Consider the following 6,504-nt stretch of genomic DNA (forward strand, 5'->3'; position numbering starts at 1 on the left):
CTTCCAACCTTAATGATTCTATGATTCTAGGATTCTATGATTCTATGACATAGGGAGAGATACAATACAAAGATCTATATAACTATTACCCACGCATCTCCTCAGATGATAATTTCATTATTCTTCTGCCAAGGCTGTAAGCTGCTGACATTCAGCTCGCTACTTTATTTGTTTATTTAAGTGTTTAAATGTTTGAGATTATGTTTCAAACTGCAGCTTTGCAATCTTTCCGCAACGTTTTGTCAGCTGGTTTCTCTCAGTGCAATATCATTGGGACAATAATTATGTCATCCAGCTTTAAAACTGCTTAAAAAGAAAAGATAAAAAAAGCGACACAAAAAGGGGTAAACATTTCACCTCTTCAAAGAGCAGGTATTCATAGGTTTATTTCCAGCTCATAACATCATATCCCACTAATAGTACCTCAATTGTTTGGAGAGGGCTTGGCCAACATTCTAAACAATGATAACCTACATTTACCAGCATCCAGTAGGTCAGATGTGAATTGAAGTACCCACTAGAGACGTAAGGCCCTAATCTTTCGTTTTTCCCCTTGGATGATCCACCATTAAAGCACTTCAGAATGGTTCTTGTCATCGTAACACACTGGCTTACACTCAAGAGCCTGTCATCGGCCCTGTGTTTCCAACAAGTTTTCCTCTTGAAAGAGAAAAATGGAAGGAAATACCTGCTTGAAGTTTAAATTCAGTCTGAAAGACGATGACAACAATAATTTTTGTTTTAAGTATTGTCGTTTTAAAGAAAAACAGTGTCTTACTTTGTAACATGATTGCTAAATTACACTGACAATAGATCTTTCTAAAACTGTGAAGAAGGCAGAAGGTGAAATGGTGCTATTTTGGCACTGCTAAATTTTTCATTGTTCATGTGATTATTCATTGTTCAGCCTAATAAGCAGAGCAGAGCTAAAGTGGTGTAATGGTGTGTGGCTGCTAATGTACATTAACAAAGTGGTCATCATCTAACTGTACAGGGATATTTAGACTACAGAGCAGGAAACCAGAGGAAATTTCCACCTTAGTCCACAAGACTGACCTGTTTCTAAAGGATGGCACAAAAGCAAGCCTTAGAAAAGAAGAATGTCTAAGCTGCTATGGCTGCTATGATGTATCAGTAACACAAAGACATTGTAGCACTAATGCCTATTTTAGTATAGCACAGGTGACAACAGTATTTATCCTAAGTCATAAGGAGACTACTGTGATGCAGTTTATGCTCCTATGTTGTTTACATCTTGGTACTCCCTTAGTCTCATTTGCTATTAGTGGTCTGTTTTTTGTCGTGGTTTTTTTTTTTTTTTTCACAGTTTGTCTGATTTTTCTAATCAAAGAAAGAACTATTAAGTCTCCCAAAGCAACAAATCCTTTTCAGTGATGTGTTCATTTATTTTTTTAAATAAGGAAAGCCTCAGGAGTTCCACACCTATGCAGGAAATTTAATACAGACATCGGTGTTAAGAATATTTCCTCAAAAGTGTATTATGAATATTTCTCCCATACTCTGCTTATGTATTTATGACCTCTTCAAGTAATCTTCATATGTCACTCTGTTGTCTTTGAACTGTTTAGCCTGACTCACTGCTGTTTGGCAAAGCACTTTGTTTGCCACTTAAGACTCGTTGTCACTAGGATGATATTGTGATAGTTAGGGTCCGCAGGAGGAGCTCTTACATTGAGCTGACAACTGAAGCCATCAGGAGTTGGCCAGTCATTCCTGTAACAGATGAAGGGCAGGAAGCTCTCCAACCTAATGTGTCACCTGTTACAATACTGCTTTGTTAGTTTTAGTCTCCCAGAGAGTTCTGGGTAGCAGGGTGGCTTTATTTCTGCTATGGCTTTTGCTAGGAGTTCCTCTTTGAGACAGATTTACTCTGGGGATCAGGTATGGACATTAACCAGAATATGATAGGAAAGGTGACAGCTTGCAACCTCATTCTGTTCTGGGAATATGTGTACATGTGTGTAAATGAAACACGTGGGGAGATCAATTAATGTAGAACATATCTGGCTTATGGATCACTCCCAATATTCTCTGTTTCATAGGTAAGGTCAAAATGTTTAGTCCTTTAGTTTAGTTTTCATTTAGTCAAAATGAAAGTCCACTCCTTTCGACACAGAGTGGAACAAGTAACAAATCTGTGCAAATTGTCATTATGTTGTACATAAATGTGTCTTTAATTTGTTCAAAGAGGGCTATGGATAAATATCTGCGTAGACCACACATCTTTACAACTTGGACTTACTGCCTTAATTTGGGAGCAAGCGACACCAATTACAAAGTCAGAGTTTGTGATGCAGGCCCATAGCCATAAAAATCTGCAAGTAAATTGTCAACTCATTTCACTTTAATCTAGATATCATTTGGTGTAGGAGTTCATTAGCAGCCTGGTTTACATTCCAACTCAGATAAGCATTGAAAAGATTCTCTGTTCTCCTTTCAGTCTTGTTGTCTGGTCTATGTTTGACATGCTCCCTTGCCTTCATGTTTCCAGTGGAGATTATAATTTTGTATCATCACTCACCTGGTTCATGACAGGTCATAAAAAAGCCATTATGACTTCAAGTCCTACATCTCATTGTTTGTTAAGCAGTTTCCTTTTTCTCCTTCTTAAATTTCTTGTTATGCACCTGTTAATATAATGTTTAGTGTTTTGAACTAGGGTCTGCATCCTTAATAGAAAAAAAGTATCTCATGGCAAGTTTTCTTACATAATGAAATAAATAACAGCATATACATGTATAACTACATATATATGCATCAAAAGTAAAACAGAAATATTCTGGAAGTTTTTTATTGGAATAATATTTTCTAAACTATTTTGTCTTTTCTATTTGCATTTACTTTCTTTTACACACTTCAGCAAATTACTTGTTTCAAGTCTGTCTTACATCATAAACACAAAACATTTTCATGAGAAAAAGCATGGAATGAAAAGAGATCTTGATTGAACAATTAGATTTAGGACATCTGGGTTTATGCTTGCTTCTAAACAGCCAAGGTGCACTATGATTTCAACGTGTCAGTCCATCTCTCTGTGCCTCACTTTTCCACTCTCTAAAAGGTAGATTATACTATTTACATACTATATAGTATGTTGATATGAAAATTATTAATATTTGTAAAGGTATTTTCAGGTATTACAGAAATATATTAACAGTGGTGGTTGCCACATTTTCATGTGTGTGACATAGTTCTGTTTTAAAAACTAATAGACAAAAAAAACCCTTGAGCCTGAGCAGCAATGTGAATTCCATGTGCGTACAGGATCATGCAACACTTCACTGTTTGCTTCGCTGCCTCTAAGCCCATATAATACCCCTCTCTTTCTTAATGCGCCCTCTATTTGAAACTTTACTGTCAGATTTGTTTCTACCAACACGTGCCCCTCCCTTTGATCTGTTCTGTTTCTATTTTTATGTGCCTTATCAGTAGCTGTGGGTTATCTATGGACTTATTTTCAAGGAACAGTTGTTTTAAAAGAGTGCAGGCTATCTGAAGGTGGATTATTCACATGAAAATATGGTAACTATTTCTCCCCTTGCCCCTTGTCTTTCAATACCTCTATTTCTCCCCTTGCCCTTTGTCTTTCAATACCTCTGTTAAAAGTCTTTGCATTACTGTCACCTAACACCCCCAAAGAACACTACAACTGCCTTCCACTTTCCAACATCACTCTGAAATGAGACAGTAAAAATTGCTGCCTGTCAGTACTGGACTGTCTTTCATTATTTACATTACCTGCTCCAAGATTTGAGCATATTTACTATTGTTATTTATATCCAGGATCAGTTCCCTAGCATAATGCTCTCAGGAAGGGACTGGAGATGATTGCTTTTTAGCAGTTTTAATTATTTTCTCCCATCTCCTAGAAAAAAATACAATGTTGCTTTCTCCCTTTCTTTCCTCATCTGTTGTGATGGTTCTCCTGGTTTATGCTTATGAACAACCTTGTCATCCTCTTTTAAACTGACTTGAAGAAGATCAAGCTCTGTTGGCCAAATATCAATGCCTGATGTTAAGGAATAATGTCTGTTTTGTTGCAGTCTCCTGAAAATATTCAAACCTTGCCTTTTCACTGCTTCATAGATTGGAAACTCTCTGGTGACAGAACTTTCTTTCTTCCTTCCTTTATTTATTTATTTATTTATTATTCTTTGCATAGTGCTCCTGTGCTGTCATCATTACAATTTTTAGGAATCCCAGTCTTGGAAATTTGTTTCAAATTATTTTCAATTCAAATTGATAATTTTATGTTTGGAAGAAGATCCATCTTTTTCTTTTTCTCTATCTCTTCAGCTTCAGCTAAAGATATAAGTTCCCTTCAGTTCTCTCATATGTCTTCGCAACTGTTACATTTGCTGTTGAGGTGGATTTGCAATTTCTTTCACATCTACGGTAAGAAGCCTTTGCAAAGAATTAGGGCAGTCTCAATACAAGTAAAGAAAGGAAAAGAGAGATGACCTCCTTTAGAGCTTTTTCCTCTTTCCAAACAAGTTCCTTGTTCAGAGGTACGTGAAAGTGAATCTCTGATACTCCTCCCTCACCTCAGGTCAGCCATCTCAAAGCATGAAAACAGACTGCAGACATAAGGTGCAAAAGATTCTCTCAGACGAGTATAAATCAGTGTTGTCAGGTACAAGTAAAGGCTCTGCTTCTTAAATAGGCAGGGAAAAATTGGGAAAGCTTTTACAAACATCTTGAAGTTTTTACTACATGTACTAAATATGTGTCTTCTAAATTAGTTAGCCTTGTGCCATGCTAGGGTACAAACCTAAATAATCATTATTATTATGGAGAAGGTTCAGAAGAAGGACAAAAAAAATAAGGCATGTAATTCTTGTTATATAATAATATATAATTATTATAATTAATTATTAATATATAATTCTTGGATATGTGGGAAGGGAGATTTGTATAGAAAATGATGAGTTCATGAACAGAAAAAAAAAAAAAATCTGATTTCTAAAGTGAAGTCTGAACTGAAAGGACAAGTCAGAAGGTGAAGATTCACACATACTCCAGAATCAATTAATCATAGTAATGCACTCTAAACATGACAACAATCAGTCCCCATGGATTCTTGGACAAGCTTGCATAACTGAGAATTATTTCTGTCTGCATCATCCTCAGCACTATGGCTACCGTGCACTTACCAAAGGAAAAATATATTCAGTGAACAGTACGAAGCCGACTGCATCTGCTGAAACAAGTTACAGTGCTGGTTTGATAGAGATGGAAATACGTAAGGGACATTGATGCTACTATATCATAATGAAGCACGTGAGAGTCAGAGCAGTTGAGTCCCTACAATGTACACACCAGATTATTCTCTTCTCTAATGTCTGCAGTGAGAAGTATTAATAAAGTCAGCCTGAGACAAGCCCAGATTTTTTTTTTTTCATGAAAAGAGATCAACTGGAGAATTATGTCCAAAATTTTAAAACTCTAAATGTTAAAATACTCCAGCTATGCTCAGGGAACCTCTGCAAGAGCTAAATCCTTAGGATCCCCCAGCTGTATTTTGTTCACTCCTCATTTTGGTAAACACTAATAGACATAAGTAGAAATAAAGGGGGCCAGAAAACTATCTATCTTGACCTCTCTAAAAGGGCAGTGAGTAGAGCCTCTAAATGGGAAGATGAAAAGGTGTTATTGCCCAGTCAGGATGTCAGAGCGTCAGGCATCCTTTTTCCAGAATTCTTTGCATCTCTACTCCTATGCTAACATCTCTTATCTTGGAAAATATCCACCTTTTTTTCATTTCCAATTCCTTTCTATGTAATACTCTTAGGAAATCTCTTCTCACATAATTACCCACTATTCAATTAATGATCCAAATTCCCTACTGAGCTCAGTTTTTTACCAGAGAGGGCAGACATAAAATTGGTACTACACAGACCAGAGCATGCTGGGAGACTCTGTCTAATACTTGTAAAACTGCTGTGAATGTGAAAAAAATGTTGTTGAAAGCAAAATATGATGAACATGGTCCTGTGCCCACTACATATAAAGGAAAAGTTACCATTTACTTTAATGACACAGGAGTAAGTTCTATTTCCCATTGACCACCACTGATTTAAAGATAAATTCTGCCAACTTTACTAACATGGAAAGCCGGGGAGGCGGGAGGGAGCTCAGTTATTACTGGCTAAGCAAAGCAAAATCCACACTCTATGTTTAAAATAGATTCACTTTTACTGTGATTATGTCCCTTTTTCATTCATTTCCCATGAATATTCTAGTGAACAGGTTTCATGGAATCACAGAATCATAGAATAGTTTGGGTTGGAAGGGACCTTTAAAGGTCACCTAGTCCAACCACCCTACAATAAGCAGGGACATCTTCAACTAGATCAGCCGCATCCAACCTGACCTTGAATATTTCCAGGGATGGGGCATTTATCACCTCTCTGGGCAACCTCTTCCAGTGCTTCACCACCCTCAGCGTAAAAAACTTCTGCCTTACATATAGTCTGAATCTAC

The sequence above is a fragment of the Aptenodytes forsteri genome, unplaced genomic scaffold (assembly GCF_000699145.1).
Source record: "Aptenodytes forsteri isolate BGI_AS27 unplaced genomic scaffold, ASM69914v1 Scaffold193, whole genome shotgun sequence".
Lineage (NCBI taxonomy): Eukaryota > Metazoa > Chordata > Aves > Sphenisciformes > Spheniscidae > Aptenodytes > Aptenodytes forsteri.